Below are 19,441 nucleotides of genomic sequence, written 5' to 3'. Positions count from 1 at the left end.
GCAGAAGTTTCTCTTCATGGACACAAATGGGTTCTCGTGTAGTTTATGCACACGACATTAAAACATAACATCACCCGCAAAAAAAAGACATTAAAACATACCATAGAAGTTATTAAAATTCGCAAAGTAACGGAGTACATAGATACAATCCATGGTTGGATGCACACATGCATATGCTTGGTAACATAAATGGGGTGTGCTAAGCATATTTTGTGTCCTCTTTGTAGACAAGGGGAAGTTACTTTTGTCACAGTGAAGATAATTCTGATGTGTGTACATAACCTCCAATTAACATAGAAATCAAAAAGACGAAACAAAAAAACTCTATTCTCAGCAAGCTATCACACAAGAAGTTAGTGAATGAATGCATTCATGGGATTAAGACGTGACCACCAAACATCCGTGCACATAACGGTGATGACTTAACTTCCTATTGAAATCTCTAAAAGGGCTTATATTTAGAAACGAAGGGAGTAGCTAGTGCACCAAGTGAGCTAACCTACTCACGCAATGCCGCAACCTAATTCTATATTTTGACCAGACTTATATATACATCCGGAGTAGGGTGTGCCAAGCTTTTATTTTTCTCTACGAATATGACGTCTCGTTCACACAGAATGGTGGCGGTGGCTGTCGGTGTCAAAACCGATGGATCTCGGGTAGGGGGTCCCGAACTGTGCGTCTAAGGCTAATGGTAACAGGAGGCGGGGGACACAATGTTTAACCAGGTTCGGGCCCTCTCTATGGAGGTAATAACCTACTTCCTGCTTGATTGATCTTGATGCTATGAGTATTACAAGAGTTGATCTACCACGAGATCGTAGAGGCTAAACCCTAGAAGCTAGCCTATGATTATGATTGTTCTTGTCCTACAGACTAAACCCTCCGATTTATATAGACACCAAAGGGGGCTAGGGTTACACAGAGTCGGTCACAGAGAAGGAAATCTACATATCCGAATTGCCAAACTTGCCTTCCACGCAAAGGAGAGTCCTAGCCGGACACGGGACGAAGTCTTCAATCTTGTATCTTCATAGTCCAACAGTCCGGCACAAGTACATAGTCCGGCTGTCCGAGGTGTGGGAAATATGCCCTAGAGGCCATAATAAAATGGTTATTATTGTATTTGCTTGTTCATGATAATTGTCTATTTTTCATGCTATAATTGTATTAACTGGAAACCGTAATACATATGTGAATACATAGACCACAACATGTCCCTAGTGAGCCTCTAGTTGACTAGCTCGTTGATCAATAGATGGTTATGGTTTCCTGACCATGGACATTGGATGTCATTGATAACGGGATCACATCATTAGGAGAATGATGTGATGGACAAGACCCAATCCTAAGCATAGCACAAGATCGTGTAGTTTGTTTGCTAAGAGCTTTTCTAATGTCAAGTATCATTTCCTCAGACCATGAGATTGTGCAACTCCCGGATACCGTAGGAATGCTTTGGGTGTACCAAACGTCACAACGTAACTAGGTGGCTATAAAGGTGCACTACAGGTATCTCCGAAAGTGTCTGTTGTGTTGGCACGAATCAAGACTGGGATTTGTCACTCCGTATGACGGAGAGGTATCTCTGGGCTCACTCGGTATTGCATCATCATAATGAGCTCAATGTGACTAAGTAGTTAGTCACGGGATCATGCATTACGGAACGAGTAAAGTGACTTGCCGGTAACGAGATTGAACGAGGTATTGGGATACCTACGATCGAATCTCGGGCAAGTAACGTACCGATTGACAAAGGGAATTGCATATGGGATTGCTTGAATCCCCGACATCGTGGTTCATCCGATGAGATCATCATGGAACATGTGGGAGCCAACATGGGTATCCAGATCCCGCTGTTGGTTATTGGCCGAAGAGATGTCTCGGTCATGTCTGCATGATTCCCAAACCCGTAGGGTCTACACACTTAAGGTTCGGAGATGCTAGAGTTGTTATGGGAATTAGTATGTGGTTACCGAATATTGTTCGGAGTCCCGGATGAGATCCCGGACGTCACGAGGAGTTCCGGAATGGTCTGGAGGTGAATATTTATATATGGGAAGTCCAGTTTCAGTCACCAGAATGGTTTCGAGGGTTATCGGTATTGTACTGGGACCACCGAAAGGTGCCTGGAGGTCCACCGGGTTGGGCCACCTGCCCCGGGGGGCTTAATGGGCTGAATATGGGAGGGAACCAGCCCCTAGTGGGCTGGTGCACCCCTCCCCAAGGGCCCAAGGCGCCTAGGGTTGGAAACCCTAGGGGAGGGGGGCGCCTCCACCTTGCTTGGGGGGCAAGTCTCCCCCTCCTGGCCGCTGCCCCCCCTCTAGATGGGATCTAGAGGGGCCGGCCCCCTCTCCCCTTAACCCTATAAATAGATAGGGAGTGGGAGGGCTGCAACACCTTTGCTTTTGGCACAGCCTCTCCCTCCTCCAACTCTTCCTCCTACTCCGTAGTGCTTGGCGAAGTCGTGCAGGAATACCACGAGCTCCACCACCACCATGCCGTCGTGCTGTCGGAGTTATCCCTCAACTTCTCCTCTCCCCTTGCTGGATCAAGAAGGATGAGACATCCCCGGGCTGTACGTGTGTTGAACGCAGAGGCGCCGTCCGTTCGGCGCTAGATCGGATCTTCCGTGATTTGAATCGCCGCGAGTACGACTCCATCAACTGCGTTCTTGTAACGGTTCCGCTTAGCAATCTTCAAGGGTATGAAGATGCACTCCCTCTCTCTCTTGTTGCTAGAATCTCCATAGACTGATCTTGGTGATGCGTAGAAAATTTTGAATTTCTGCTACGTTCCCCAATAGTGGCATCATGAGCTAGGTATATTGCGTAGACTCTATGCACGAGTAGAACACAAGTACTTGTGGGCGTTGGTTTTGTTCAATATGCTTTACTAGTCCTATCTTGTTTCGACGGTATTGTGGGATAAAGAGGTCCGGACCGACCTTACACGTACACTTACGTGAGACAGGTTCCACCGACTGACATGCACTTGTTGCATAAAGGTGGCTAGCGGGTGCCAGTCTCTCCCACTTTAGTCGGATCAGATTCGATGAAAAGGGTCCTTATGAAGGGTAAATAGCAATTGGCATATCACCGTTGTGGCTTTTGCGTAGGTAAGAACCGTTCTTGCTAGAAACCCATAACAACCACGTAAAACATGCAACAACAATTAGAGGACGTCTAACTTGGTTTTGCAGGGTATGCTATGTGATGTGATATGGCCAAAAAGAATGTGATGAATGATATGTGATGTATGAGATTGATCATGTTCTTGTAATAGGGATCACAACTTGCATGTCGATGAGTATGACAACCGGCAGGAGCCTTAGGAGTTGTCTTAATTTATTGTATGACCTGTGTGTCATTGAATAACGCCATGTAATTACTTTACTTTATTGCTAAATCGTTAGCAATAGTAGTAGAAGTAATAGTTGGCGAGACAACTTCATGAAGACACGATGATGGAGATCATGGTGTCATGCCGGTGACGAAGGTGATCATGCCGTGCCTCAAGATGGAGATCAAAGGCGCAAGATGATATTGGCCATATCATGTCACTTTATGATTTGCATGTGATGTTTGTCATGTTTACATCTTATTTGCTTAGAATGACGGTAGCATAAATAAGATGATCCCTCACTAAAATTTCAAGAAAGTGTTCCCCCTAACTGTGCACCATTGCGAAAGTTCATTGTTTCGAAGCACCACGTGATGATCGGGTGTGATAGATTCTAACATTCACATACAACGGATGTAAGCCAGATTTACACATGCAAAACACTTAGGTTGACTTGACGAGCCTAGCATGTACAGACATGGCCTCGGAACACAAGAGACCGAAAGGTCGAACATGAGTCGTATAGTAGATACGATCAACATGAAGATGTTCACCGATGATGACTAGTCTGTCTCACGTGATGATCGGACACGACCTAGTTGACTCGGATCATGTATCACTTAGTTGACTAGAGGGATGTCTATCTGAGTGGGAGTTCATTAATAATTTGATTAGATGAACTTAATTATCATGGACATAGTCAAAAGGTCTTTACAAATTATGTCGTAGCTCGCACTTTAGTTCTACTGTTTTAGATATGTTCCTAGAGAAAATTTAGTTGAAAGTTGATAGTAGCAATTATGCGGACTGGGTCCATAAATTGAGGATTGTCCTCATTATTGCGCAGAAGGCTTATGTCCTTAATGCACCGCTCGGTGTGCTGAACCTCAAACGTTGTCTGTGGATGTTGCGTACATCTGACATACACGTTTTGATGACTACGTGATAGTTCAGTAATGTTAAACGGTTTAGAATTGGGGCGCCGAAGACGATTTTGAAACGTCGCGGAACATATGAGATGTTCAAAGGACTGAAATTGGGATTTCAGGCTCGTGCCCATGTCAAGAGGTATGAGGCCTCCAACGAGTTTCTTAGCCTATAAACTAAGGGAGAAAAGCTCAATTGTTGAGCATGTACTCAGATTGTCTGAGTACTACAATCACTTGAATCGAGTGGGAGTTAATCTTCCAGATGAGATAGTGATGGTTCTCCATAGTCACTGCGACCAAGCTATTAGAGCTTCGTGATGAACTATAACATATTAGGGATAGACATAATGATCCTTGAGCAATTCACGATGTTTGACACCGCGAAAGTAGAAATCGAGTATGAGCATCAATTGTTGATGGTTAGTAAAACCACTAGTTTCAAGAAGGGCAAGGGCAAGAAGGGATACTTCATGAAACGGCAAATCAGTTGCTGCTCTAGTGAAGAAACCCAAGGTTGAACCAAAACCCGAGACTAAGTGCTTCTGTAATGAGGGAACGGTCACTGAAGCAGAACTACCCTAGATACTTGGTAGATGAGAAGGCTGGCAAGGTTGACAGAAGTATATTGGATATACATTATATTAAATGTGTACTTTACTAGTACTCCTAGTAGCACCAGGGTATTAAGATACTGATTCGGTTGCTAAGTGTTAGTAACTCAAAATAAAAGAGCTACGGAATAAACTGAGACTAGCTATAGGTGAGATGACGATGTGTGTTGGAAGTGTTTCCAAGGTTGATGTGATCAAGCATCGCATGCTCCCTCTACCATCGAGATTGGTGTCAAACCTAAATAATTGTTATTTGGTGTTTGCGTTGAGCATAGCCATGATTGGATTATGTTTATCGCAATACGGTTGTTCATTTAAGGAGAATAATGGTTACTCTGTTTATTTGAATAATACCTTCAATGGTCTTGCACCTAAAATGAATGGTTTATTGAATCTCGATCGTAGTGATACACATGTTCATGCCAAAAGATATAAGATATTAATGATAGTACCACATACTTGTGGCACTGCCATTTGAGTCATATTGGTATAAAACGCATGAAGAAGCTCCATGTTGATGGATCTTTGGACTCACTCGTTTTTGAAAAGATTGAGACATGCGAACCATGTCTATTGGTATATATGCATGAAGAAACTCCATACAGATGGATCGTTTGGACTCACTTGAGACATGCAAATCATACCACATAGGCAAGATGACTAACATGCCTCGTTTTCAGTGATATGGAACAAGAAAGAAACTTGTTGGAAGTAATACATTTTGATGTGTGAAGTACAATGAGTGCTGAGGCACGCAGTGGATATCGTTATGTTCTTACTTCACAGTTGATTTGAGTAGATGCTGAGTATATTTACTTGATGAAACACAGGTCTGAATTGTTGAAAGGTTCAAGTAATTTTAGAGTGAAGTTGAAGATCGTCGTGACAAGAGGATAAAATGTCTATGATATGATCATAGAGATGAATATCTGAGTTACGAGTTTGGCACACAATTAAGACATTGTGGAAATTGTTTCACAACTAATACCGCCTGGAACACCATAGTGTGATGGTGTGTCCGAACATCATAGCTGCACCCTATTGGATATGATGCATACCATGATGTCTCTTATTGAATTACCACTATCGTTTACGGGTTAGGCATTAGAGACAACCGCATTCACTTTAAATAGGGCACCACGTAATTCTGTTGAGATGACAGCGTATGAACTATGATTTAGAGAAACCTAAGCTGTCATTTCTTAAAAGTTTGGGGCTGCAAAGCTTATGTGGAAAAGTTTTAGCCTGATAAGCTCAAACCCAAAGCGGATAAATGCATCTTCATAGGATACCTCCTATTTCAGATCCGGAAGCAAAAGTGATTGTTTCTAGAAACGGGTCCTTTCTCGAGGAAAAGTTTCTCTTGAAAGAATTGAGTGGGAGGATGGTGGAGACTTGATGAGGTTATTGAACCGTCACTTCAACTAGTGTGTAGTAGGGCACAGGAAGTTGTTCCTGTGGCGCCTACACCAATTGAAGTGGAAGCTAATGATATTGATCATGAAACTTTGGATCAAGTCACTACCAAAACTCGTAGGTCGACAAGGATACGTACTACTTCAGAGTGGTACGTAATCCTGTCTTGGAGGTCATGTTGCTAGACAACAATGAACCTACGAGCTATGGAGAAGCGATGGTGGGCCCGGATTCCGATGAATGGCTCGAGGCCATAAAATCCGAGAGAGGATCCATGTATGAAAACAAAGTATAGACTTTGGAAGATATACTTGATGGTCGTAAGGCTGTTGGGTACAGATGGATTTTAAAAGGAAGACGGACAATGATGGTAAGTATCACCATTAAGAAAGCTCGACTTGTCGTTAAGATGTTTTCCGACAAGTTCAAGGAGTTGACTGCGATGAGACTTTCTCATTCGTAGCGATGCTAAGAGTCTGTTGGAATTGTATTAGCAATTACTACATTATTTATGAAATCTTGCAGATAGGATGTCAAAACATTGTTTCCTCGATAATTTTCTTGAGGAAAGGTTGTATGTGATACAACCAGAAGGTTTTGACAATCCTAAAAGATGCTAACAAATATGCAAAGCTCCAGCAATCCTTCTAAGGACTGGAGTAAGCATCTCGGAGTTGGAATATACACTTTGATGAGATGATCAAAGATTTTGGGTTTATACAAAGTTTATGAGAAACTTGTATTTCCAAAGAAGTGAGTGGGAGCACTATAGAATTTCTGATGAGTATATGTTGTTGACATATTGTTGATCAGAAATGATGTAGAATTTCTGGAAAGCATATAGGGTTATTTGAAAAGTGTTTTTCAATGGAAAACCTGGATTAAGCTACTTGAACATTGAGCATCAAGATCTATAAGGATAGATCAAAATCGCTTAATAGTACTTTCAAAAGAACACATACCGTGACAAGATTTTGAAGGAGTTCAAAATAGATCGACAAAGAAGGAGTTCTTAGCTGTGTTATAAGGTGTGAGTATTGAGTAGGACTCAAGACATGACCACGGCAGAATAGAGAGAAAGGACGAAGGTCGTCCCTATGCTTTAGACGTAGGCTCTACAGTATGCTATGTTGTGTACCGCACCTGAAGTATGCCTTGCCATGAGTCAGTCAAGGGGTACAAGTGTGATCCAGGAATGGATCACAGGACAACGGTCAAGGTTATCCTTAGTAACTAGTGGACTAAGGAATTTTCTCGATTATGGAGGTGGTAAAAGAGTTCATCGTAAAGGGTTGCACCGATGCAAACTTTGACACTAATCTGGATGATTCTAAGTAGTAAACCAGATTCGTATAGTAGAACAGTTATTTGGAATAGCTCCAAATAGAGCGTGGTAGCTGCATCTAAAAAATGACATAGAGATTTGTAAAGCACACACAGATCTGAAAGGTTCAGACCCGTTGACTAATAACCTCTCTCACAAGTGAGATATGATCAAACCCCATGGGTGTTGAATTCATTACAATCACATAGTGATGTGAACTAGATTATTGACTCTAGTGCAAGTGGGAGACTGTTGGAAATATGCCCTAGAGGCAATAATAAAATGGTTATTATTGTATTTCCTTGTTCATGATAATTGTCTATTTTTCATGCTATAATTGTATTAACTGGAAACTGTAATACATGTGTGAATACATAGACCACAACATGTCCCTAGTGAGCCTCTAGTTGACTAGCTCATTGATCAATAGATGGTTATGGTTTCCTGACCATGGACATTGGATGTCATTGATAACGGGATCACATCATTAGGAGAATGATGTGATGGACAAGACCCAATCCTAAGCATAGCACAAGATCGTGTAGTTCGTTTGCTAAGAGCTTTTCTAATATCAAGTATCATTTCCTTAGACCATGAGATTGTGCAACTCCCGGATACTGTAGGAATGCTTTGGGTGTACCAAACGTCACAACATAACTGGGTGGCTATAAAGGTGCACTACAGGTATCTCCGAAAGTGTTTGTTGTGTTGGCACGAATCGAGACTGGGATTTGTCACTCCATATGACGGAGAGGTATCTCTGGGCCCACTCAGTATTGCATCATCATAATGAGCTCAATGTGACTAAGTAGTTAGTCACGGATCATGCATTACGGAACGAGTAAAGTGACTTGCCGGTAACGAGATTGAACGAGGTATTGGGATACCGACGATCGAATATCGGGCAAGTAACGTACCGATTGACAAAGGGAATTGCTTGAATCCCCGACATCGTGGTTCATCCGATGAGATCATCATGGAACATGTGGGAGCCAACATGGGTATCCAGATCCCGCTGTTGGTTATTGGCCGAAGAGATGTCTCGGTCATGTCTGCATGATTCCCGAACCCGTAGGGTCTACACACTTAAGGTTCGGTGATGCTAGAATTGTTATGGGAGTTAGTATGTGGTTACCGAATATTGTTCGGAGTCCCGGATGAGATCCCGGACGTCACGAGGAGTTCCGGAATGGTCCGGAGGTGAAGATTTATATATGGGAAGTCCAGTTTCAGTCACCAGAATGGTTTCGGGGGTTATCGGTATTGTATCCGGACCACCGAAAGGTGTCCGGAGGTCCACCTGCCCCGGGGGGCTTAATGGGTTGAATATGGGAGGGAACCAGCCCCTAGTGGGCTGGTACGCCCCTCCCCAAGGGCCCAAGGCGCCTAGGGTTGGAAACCCTAGGGGAGGGGGGCGCCTCCACCTTGCTTGGGGGGCAAGTCTCCCCCTCCTGGCCGCCGCCCCCCTCTAGATGAGATCTAGAGGGGCCGACCCCCTCTCCCCTTCACCCTATAAATGGAGAGGGGGTGGTAGGGCTCCAGCACCTTTGCTTTTGGTGCAGCCCCTCCCTCCTCCAACTCTTCATCCTACTCCGTAGTGCTTGGCGAAGCCCTGCAGGAATACCACGAGCTCCACCACCACCATGCCGTCGTGTTGTCGGAGTTATCCCTCAACTTCTCCTCTCCCCTTGCTGGATCAAGAAGGAGGAGACGTCCCCGAGCTGTACGTGTGTTGAACATGGAGGCGCCGTCTGTTCGGTGCTAGATCGGATCTTCCGCGATTTGAATCGCCGCGAGTACGACTCCATCAACCACGTTCTTGTAATGCTTCTGCTTAGCAATCTTCAAGGGTATGAAGATGCACTCCCTCTCTCTCTTGTTGCTAGAATCTCCATATATTGATCTTGGTGTTGTGTAGAAATTTTTGAATTTCTGCTACGTTCCCCAACATGAGGACCCCCTAATCCAGGACTCCCTCAGTAGCCCCTGAACCAGGCTTCAATGACGATGAGTCCGGCACACAGATTGTCTTCGGCATTGCAAGGCGGAATCCTTCTCCGAATACTCCATAGAAGATCTTGAACACAAGGATCGTGTCCGACTCTGCAAAACAAATTCCACATACCACCATAGAGAGCACAATATTCCACAGATCTAATCTACTGACAACTTTTTCATAGCGTGACGTTACGCCCCGGCCCGGCCAATATTCGAACCGTTTTTCCCAGCCTGCTACTGCACATATTGTGAGGCGGTTTTATTGGCACGTCTTGTCGAAGCAGAGATCGTGTCCCCTTATCACGAGATTCTCATCAATTCGGGTGCGGGTAACCAAACCGCGCCATCAACGCGGTGCTTGGGGAATAAGCGAGTTTACCAGGCAAGTGGGGAGGCGCAGGATCCCTGCTGCCTTTATAAGGAGACAAGGACTCCCCTTTTTCACCCACGCCTTCTCCTTCCTCTGCTCATCCATTCTCTCTCACTCGAGCTCCAGCACCCAAGCGCTTGTCTTCTCCACCCACAAAGGCCCTCCAAAAATGTCCGGATCTGGAGCAGGAGGCAAGTGGATGGCCTCTACCGTCCGGGAGAAGGATATCAAAAAGCTTCCGGAGGCCGGGTATCTGGCCAAGAAAATCAGCCATCGTCTCCCGACGGTGGGACAGATCGTCCCTACTCCGGAACCCCACGAGAGGGTTGTATTCCTCCCTTACTTTGTCCTTGGGCTAGGGTTTCCCCTCCACCCATTCGTTCGCGGCATCATGTATTACTACGGGATCGATTTTCATGATCTATCCCCCCAATTCCTTCCTCAACATCTTGAAATTCATCGTCATGTGCAAGGCCTTTCTCCGCATCTCGCCGCACTTCGGCTTATGGCTGAAGATTTTTAATGTGAAGCCCAAGGTAGTGAGCGGCGAGCACGCCGAGTGAGGAGGTGCCATGGTGAGCAAGATGCCCAACATCATGTGGACATCAGGTACTTTCAATGATTCCATCAAAGGGTGGCAAGAACAGTGGTTCTACATCACTGAGCCACGCGGCACGAAATGGGTCGCAGCTCTCGAATTCTGATCCGGAGCTCCCCTGTGGCTTACGTCCTGGCCCAAGAAGGGCCTGAACTGGTCTTTGCCCGATGAGTTTTCGGTGCTCCAGACGCGCGTCAAGGATATGGAAGACAAGAATGTCAAACTTGTCAATGTAGTCCAGGTGATGTTAGTTTGCCGGATTCTCCCTTGTCAACACAGGGCCTACAATTTATGGGAATTCGACCCGGCCAAGCACCAGACCCTACTAGGGTTCTTTGGCTCATCGCACAAAGACATCTGGAAGGTGCTCTTTAAGTCTGGCAAATCGTGGCTGGACTCAGCCGAGGACCGCGGGTATCAACTGTCCCGCCCTGCAAGTTCGGTAAGTCATTGTACGTTGGCAAGTCATACGTTTTATTTGCATAATCCAAGGGAAATGCTTAATGTGTTTTTCCACAACTCTCCTAGGGCTGGACGAAGAAGGCGGGGCGGATCTACTGTCCGGCCCCACTGCCAGAAGAACCAGCCGGCCCACTTTTGACGAAGATGCTGGTCCCGGCACCTTATAAGGCGCCGAAGAAGAAAGCCGAGAAGGAGGCCAAAGAGACCAGGGGCGGCCTTCGTCGCTGCTGCACTTCGGACACAATATCCGAAGACTCCGATGCCCACTCTTCCTCCAAGGAGGATGAGGAAGAGGAGGAAAACCAATCCTCCCCAGCGGGGGGAGGAAAGAAAAGGACGACCTCAACACACTTGGAGGCCAAGTTGCCTAAGAAGGGAAGAACTCCCCTCCCGGAGGAATCCGCCACTGCTAGCAACAGCAGCCCGGAGTGGGATCCCAGGGTCCAGCCCCTGGTGAATTCGTGAGTATATAAAATCGGAACACACTTGCGCATCCAGGCTCACTATTGTATGATGTTTTAATCATTGAGCCACACTTTTTTGCAGTCCGGCGAGGTCCCGCACCGAACAATCCTCATCGGAGGATTTACTGGGATCGGATGCCATGGACAGCGGGACACCCCCAAAGGCCCCTCCCCAAAACATGTGAATGACACCAAGGCATCATCCCAGGGGGACCCATGGCAAGGTGGGGGTGAAACCTCGGTGGCCGGACACACGGGAGAAAATTCTCCCATGGACATCAACGACGGGGGCTATCTCGAATTCGGCCCCCCAGCCAGACACAATTCCGGAGACCAATACGACTTCGGAATCAGGTAGGCAGCCTCCCTCAACAGGAGGGGGTGCGCCTGTTCCACCGACAACCTCTGCCCAACCAGAGGTGCCGGGTACCTTATCGGCGGCGGTGAAGAGCGCCTCCATCGTTGAAGAACACCGTGCCCTTATGGGCGCGGTGATTGAGAAGATTCAGTCCGCTGAGAGCGGGCTGAATGAAGCTTGCATCAGCCTTACAATAGGCTTTGAGGTATGTTGTGAGGTTTCAAAGAGTGTTACAGTATAGGTAGTAGCCCCTGATACACTGTTCGGTGTTCGAAAGAATGAACCGGACAGAGGATCAAATACATGTTCGCAGGAGACTCACCTTATGGCACTTCTCCCTCTTTTTCTATAAGCAGGCGTCTATAGCGACTACCGCCTCTCACACTGCGGAAGTCTCTGGACTAAAGCAGAGTCTGGAGCGGGCCGAAGAAGAACTCGGCCGAGTGCAGAAGCAGTTGGAGGATAACCAAGGTATGTAAAAACCCTGTTCGCATTCAACGCGAATGAATAATGTAGTATTATGAAAATATTTTTATGATGTGCTATAGGGGCGACGGCCGAAGTTGAGGCTCTTAAGAAGGCTGTGGCCGAGGCCGAGAAGAAGGCAGCCGCAAAGAAGGCTCTTCGTGAAAAGCACGAGGCCAGGGTTATTGAAGCTGAGCAAGAGCTCCAAGAGGCCGTGAAAAAATGCGAGACCTTGGAGTAGAATTTAATGGAGAAAGAATCCAAACTCATCAAGGCTCGTCAAGCCGCACAAGATGCCCGGGGGGAAGCCCAAGGCGCCCTGCAGGAAATCTAGGAGGCGAGGAAGATCGCGATGGGTAAGGCTTTGCTACGTCTTGAGCTTGCGTTGGTTTTCCTTGAAGAGGAAAGGGTGATGCAGCAATAGTAGTGTTAGTATTTCCCTGAGTTTTTGAGAACCAAGGTATCAATCCAGTAGGAGGCTCCTCAAAAGTCCCACGCACCTACACAAACAAACCAAGAACTCGCAACCAACGCAATAAAGGGGTTGTCAATCCCTTCACGGCCACTTGCAAAAGTGAGATCTAATAGAGACAGTATGATAAGATAAATATATTTTTGGTATTTTATAATATAGATGCAGAAAGTAAAGATGCAAATAAAAGTAAATTGGAAGCAAATATGATAAGAGATAGACCCAGGGGCCATAGGTTTCACTAGTGGCTTCTCTCAAGATAGCATAAGTATTACGGTGGGTGAACAAATTACTGTCAAGCAATTGATAGAAAAGTGAATAATTATGAGACTATCTAGGCATGATCATGTATATAGGCATCACGTCCGCAACAACTAGACCGACTCCTGCCTGCATCTACTACTATTACTCCACACATCGACCAACTCCTGCCTGCATCTAGAGTATTAAGTTCATAAGAACAGAGTAACGCCTTAAGCAAGATGACATGATGTAGGGGGGTAAACTCATGCAATATGATATAAACCCCATCTTTTTATCCTCGATGGCAACAATACAATACGTGCCTTGCTGCCCCTGCTGTCACTGGGAAAGGACACCGCAAGATTGAACCCAAAGCTAAGCACTTCTCCCATGGCAAGAAGGATCAATCTAGTAGGCCAAACCAAACTGATAATTCGAAGAGACTTGCAAAGATAACTCAATCATACATAAAAGAATTTAGAGGAGATTCAAATATTTCTCATAGATAAACTTGATCATAAACCCACAATCCATCGGATCTCGACAAACACACCGCAAAAAGAGTTTACATCGAATAGATCTCCACAAGAGAGGGGGAGAACATTGTATTGAGATCCAAAAAAAGAGAAGAAGCCATCTAGCTAATAACTATGGACCCGAAGGTCTGTGGTAAACTACTCACATCTCATCGGAAGGGCTAGGGTGTTGATGTAGAAGCCCTCCATGGTCGATCCCCCCTCCGGCAGAGCGCCGACGAAGGCTCCAAGATGGGATCTCGCGAATACAGAAGGTTACAGCGGTGGAAATTGTGTTTCGGGTGCTCCCTGGATGTTTTTGGGGTACGTAGGCTTATATAGGAGGAAGAAGTACGTCGGTGGCCGCCCGAGGGGCCCACGAGACAGGGGGCGCGCCCTATAGGGGGGGCGCCCTCCTATCTCATGGAGCCCTTGGCTTCTTCTTGACTTGCACTCCAAGTCCTCTGGATCACGTTCGTTCCAAAAATCACGATCCCGAAGGTTTCATTCCGTTTGGACTCCATTTGATATTCGTTTTCTTCGAAATACTGAAATAGGCAAAAAAACAGCAATACGGGCTGGGCCTCCGATTAGTAGGTTAGTCCCAAAAATGATATAAATGTGTAAAATAAAGCCCGTAAACATCCAAAAGGGGTAATATAATAGCATGGAACAATCAAAAATTATAGATACGTTGGAGACGTGTCAAGCATCCCCAAGCTTAATTCCTGCTCGTCCTCGAGTAGGTAAATGATAAAAAAGAAATTTTTGATGTGGAATGCTACCTAGCATAATTCTCAATGTAATTTTCTTTATTGTGGCATGAATGTTCAGATCCAAATGATACAAAATAAAAGTTCATATTAACATGAAAATAGTGATACTTCAAGCATACTAATCAAAATAATCATGTCTTCTCAAAATAACATGGCCAAAGAAAGTTATTCCTACAAAATCATATAGTCTGACTGTTGCTCTATCTTCATCACACAAAGTATTTAATCATGCACAACCCCGATGACAAGCCAAGCAATTGTTTCATACTTTAATAATCTCAAACTCTTTCAACTTTCACGCAATACATGAGCGTGAGCCATGGACATAGCACTATATGTGGAATAGAATGGTGGTTGTGGAGAAGACAAAAAGGAGAAGATAGTCTCACATCAACTAGGCGTATCAACGGGCTATGGAGATGCCCATTAATAGATATCAATGTGAGTGAGTAGGGATTGCCATGCAGCGGATGCACTAGAGCTATAAATATATGAAGCTCAACAAAAGAAACTAAGTGGGTGTGCATCCAACTTGCTTGCTCACGAAGACCTAGGGCATTTTTGAGGAAGCCCATCATTGGAATATACAAGCCAAGTTCTATAATGAAAAATTCCCACTAGTATATGAAAGTGACAACATATGAGACTCTCTATCATGAATATCATGGTGCTACTTTGAAGCACAAGTGTGGAAAAAGAGATAGTAGCATTGTCCCTTCTCTCTTTTTCTCTCATTTTATTTTTTTCTTTCTCCTTTTTTTCTTTTTCTTTTTTTCCTTTTTTTCTTTGGCCTTTTTTTTCTTTTTAGCCTTTCTCTTTTTTTTCTTTCTTTTCTTTCTTTTTTTGTAAAGTCCGAAGTCTCATCCCGACTTGTGGGGGAATCATAGTCTTCATCATCCTTTCCTCACTAGGACAATGCTCTAATAATGAAGATCATCACACTTTTATGGATTTACAACTCAAGAATTACAACTCAAAGCTAGAACAAGATATGACTCTATATGAATGCCTCCGGCGGTGTACCGAGATATGCAATGAATCAAGAGCGACATGTATGAAAATTATGAAGGTGGCCTTGCCACAAATACAATGTGTTGGGGATATAACTATTTGTGTAATCCGCCCAGGAGGGGCCGGATTACACAAAGAGACTCATCAGAGAGAAGCCCAAGACCAAGCATGAAGATGGCAATTCAATAAAGGGCTTAAGGCCCATAGGCGATTTAAGCCCGTTGTAGTAAACCATAATGATGGCATGACTTGTAACATAAGGTAGATTTAACTAGTCACCTAGCCGGACACTGTTTATAAGCCGGCCGGGACTCTGCAAGCCACAGGGCGTCAACCCGTGTATATAAGGGGACGACCTGCTGGCGGCTTAGGGCAAGAAACAACTCATCGAGAGCCGGGCATAGCGTATCTCACTCCCTGGTCATCGAAACATCAATACCAACCCAACTAGACGTAGGCCTTACCTTCACCGTAACGGGCCGAACTAGTATAAACCCTCTCGTGTCCTTTGTCTCGCTTAACCCCTTCAAGCTTCCTAGTTGCGATGGCTCCACAACTAAGTCCTTTCACGAGGACATCTGACGTGATAATTCCACGACAGTTGGTGCCCACCGTGGGGCTGGCGCACGGTGGATTTGAGTTCTTGAAGGGCAATTTCGAAGGGCTCAAGGGATACGTGGTGGGCCGGATGACCAAGAGTCGTCGCGGCAAGATCTACATCGACGACGAAGGCTGGGGTCCCGACGTCGGCTCAATTGAGTACGGATACCGGGTACCCTTCGGCGGAATCCACGTCTTCATCGGCCGGATTGGTGAGCCGGGCCTTGAGCCGTACAACTGCACCGACCTCGTCGAGATGGCTCAGCATGCGAGGAAGACCCGGACTCAACCTGTCTTAAGGCGTGCCTTCGTGGGCTGCGTCCACGAAGAGGAATTTTCCGAAGGATCTGAAGATGGGGGTGAGACGGCTGTCCTCTCACACGGTGATTCGTCCGCGGCTAAAAAGATTTGTTGTATCAGGTGCAAGACAGCACGCTCGGGGGCTGTTCCGATGGCAACAGTATTCCGGACCCCTATGAGCCGCCAAGATGGGCAGGGATCTTCATGGCTGGAACTCAGCCCGGTTCAAACTCTACAGCTGCTGCAGCGATCACATCCGGATTAGGAGCAGCTGGGGCAGGCGGCCCCGTGCGCCCACCGGCTCAGGTGCTGATGGATCTCATGGACAAGCTTACGACTCTGTTAATCGCCACGGTTATTCCTGCAGACAAAGATGAGCATGACGCAGCGGTAGCATAGGTGCGTGAGGAGATAGCTCAGGCCAAGGAGGCCTTGGCAGCTGAGGATACTAGACTAGCTACAGAGCGGGCGGCTCTCGACGCCCGGGCACAGCGCTTGCAGTCAGAAGCTTACCAGCTCACGATGAGCTTAAACGCATCCAATGAGGTAATGAGGAGGAGACATCAGAAGACTCAATCCCATTTACCTCCGAATTACGACCCTCGGGTTCTTTTTGCTACACCCGGAGCCGGCCCAAGTAACCCATTGGAGGCCAGTCAGTTTATGACAACTAGAACAGGAGGGCTGACTCAGCCTCGGGAGATGGCACCACCTCACGTGAGCATGCCACCGCCGCGTTATGTGCCGGTTCCACCGAGTCACTTTTCCAACCCCATGGAGAACTTAATCGCAGCTTCAACGCGTTTGGCGGCTCTTCCTATGGACGGTGATGACTCGGCGGCAGTGGAGACCCGGAGAGTCAGAGAACTCCTCCAGACGGCCTTAGCTCAGCAGGAGACCTATTCTTATAGCCGGGACATGATTCATTCAACTCCCCCGCCCTGGGTAGCACCACCTCGCCAGAACCGGAGCCCGAGTTACAGCAGACACATGGAGTCGGAAGCTTTGTCAAGCAATGCCCAATGCCGTAACCATCCCGGTGGCTATAATCCGGTACAAGATCGAATACGTCAGGAGAATGAGCAGGCGGCTCAGATGGCGGCTCAACAGACGACACATCAAGATTTTCCAGAGTATCCCACAACTTCCGTTGAGGCGGGAGTAGCCACTAGAACCGATGGTGTTCCTTGTCTGGTTCCGGCTTTGCGTAATGTGTGGTTGCCCAAAGACTTCAAGGGACCTCGAAAGGTGCCGAATTACTCGGCCGACTTGCAGCCCGGAGCATGGATTGAGAGTTATGAGATGGCCATGGAGCTGTTGGAAGTTAGTGACGCAGCGATGGCTAAATATTTCACCATGATGCTAGATGGAATGGCCCGGTCTTGGTTAAAAGGCCTGCCACCCAATTCCATTGGTTCATGGGGCGAGTTAAAGGCCCGGTTCATCCAGAACTTCAAGGACACCTATAAGCAATCTATGTCGATTGTGGACTTGACGCATTGCAAGCAAGAGGAAGGTGAATCCACCACCCATTGGGTACGCCGGGTCAAGGAGATAATTCATTCCTCCGATAAGATGGATGCCGGCTCTGCAGTCCTTATGCTAGAGAAAAATTGCCGCTTTGAGCCGCTGAGGCAGAAACTGGGGCGCCATAAACGTGACCTCACGGATATGGGTACGCTGATGGCGGCTTTAGTCAAATATGCCGATTCTGATAGTACCAAGGATCCCGCGTCTGACGATGAGAAGACAGGGAAGGGAAAAAGGAACGGCAATGGAAAAGGTCAACAACATAACCCGGGAAACCAAGGCGGCAATAAGCGCAAGGCGGACGGTAACCCAGAGTTTGTGGCCAATGCCAATGCGCGGGGTAACAATAAGAGATATAAGGGTAAGCCGCCTCGGTCCGGCGGGTCAGGCCCATCTCTTGAGTAGCTACTCAATGAGCCCTGCCCAAAACACAGCATCCGGGAGCACCCCGCCACACACCTATGGAAGGATTGCGCGATCATGAAGGCATTTAAAAATTCCAACACCTTCGATGGCAGTCATGGATCCGGCGGCGGCTCAGGGGCTGGCGGCTTTCATGGCCCGGGCGGTGGCTCAAATTCCGGTTTCCAGGGGCATCTAGGTGGTAATAATCAGCAGCAGTCTCGTCAAGGAGGGCAGCAGCAGCAGCAGTCAGGCTATCAAAGCCATCCAAAGCAGTTGAATGGCGGGCAGTATCACGTGTTTACCACTAGTTTGTGCAAACGTGACCAAAGGTTCGTAAGAGGGCCGTGAATTCTGTTGAGACGGCAATTCCTCGTTATTTGAGGTGGTCAGAGCAGCCCATTATATGGAGCAGAGAGGATCACCCTCCACGGGTCGATAATCCAGGTCAGTTAGCCTTAGTGGTGGCACCCCAGGTTGGTGGATATAAATTCACTAAGGTACTCATGGATGGAGGTAGCAGCATCAATATCCTCTACTACGAGACCTTTCAGCGCATGGGGTTGACTGAGAAGAATTTGAGAACATCCAACACTGTTTTCCATTGGGTGGTTCCGGGTAAGTCGGCTTACCTAGTTGGTAAGATTGAATTGGAGGTGGCCTTTGGAGATGAGTACGATTTCAGGGCTGAGAAATTAACGTTTGAAGTGGTTAAAATCAGGAGTCCATATCACGCTCTGTTTGGGCGACCGGCTTATGCTAAATTCATGGCACGGCTGTGTTACGTTTACTTACAGCTCAAGATGCCGGGTTACAAGGGCACCATCACTGTGCATGGGAGTCGAACGGGGGCTGGAATTGTCTTAACTTCCCCTCGAGGTGACAAATTTCGTTATGTACTCCGGCTTATGTTCCCATGTACTAACAATGCAGCTGAGTACGAGGCCTTACTTCATGGTCTTCAGATGGCCAAGGAGATGAACTTAAGCCGGGTAAGGTGCCTGGGCGACTCAGATCTCATCGCTCAGCAGGTGTCAGGCAAGTGGTATTCCAAGGATCCTCTCATGGCGGCTTATCAACGTGAAGTAGATGCCATGGCTGGACATTTCAAGGGTTATCAAGTGGAGCACATTGATCGAAGGAAGAACGAGGCGGCTGATGCTTTAAGCCGGCTGGGATCTCAACGTAAGCCGGTGCCACCTAACACCTTTCTTGATGTTTTTCATAACCCTTCTGTCAAGGTGCCTACCGAGGA

This window comes from Triticum aestivum, chromosome 3B (assembly GCF_018294505.1).
Source record: "Triticum aestivum cultivar Chinese Spring chromosome 3B, IWGSC CS RefSeq v2.1, whole genome shotgun sequence".
Lineage (NCBI taxonomy): Eukaryota > Viridiplantae > Streptophyta > Magnoliopsida > Poales > Poaceae > Triticum > Triticum aestivum.
The sequence above is the reverse complement of the archived record's forward strand: the minus strand, read 5'-3'. Positions refer to the sequence as shown.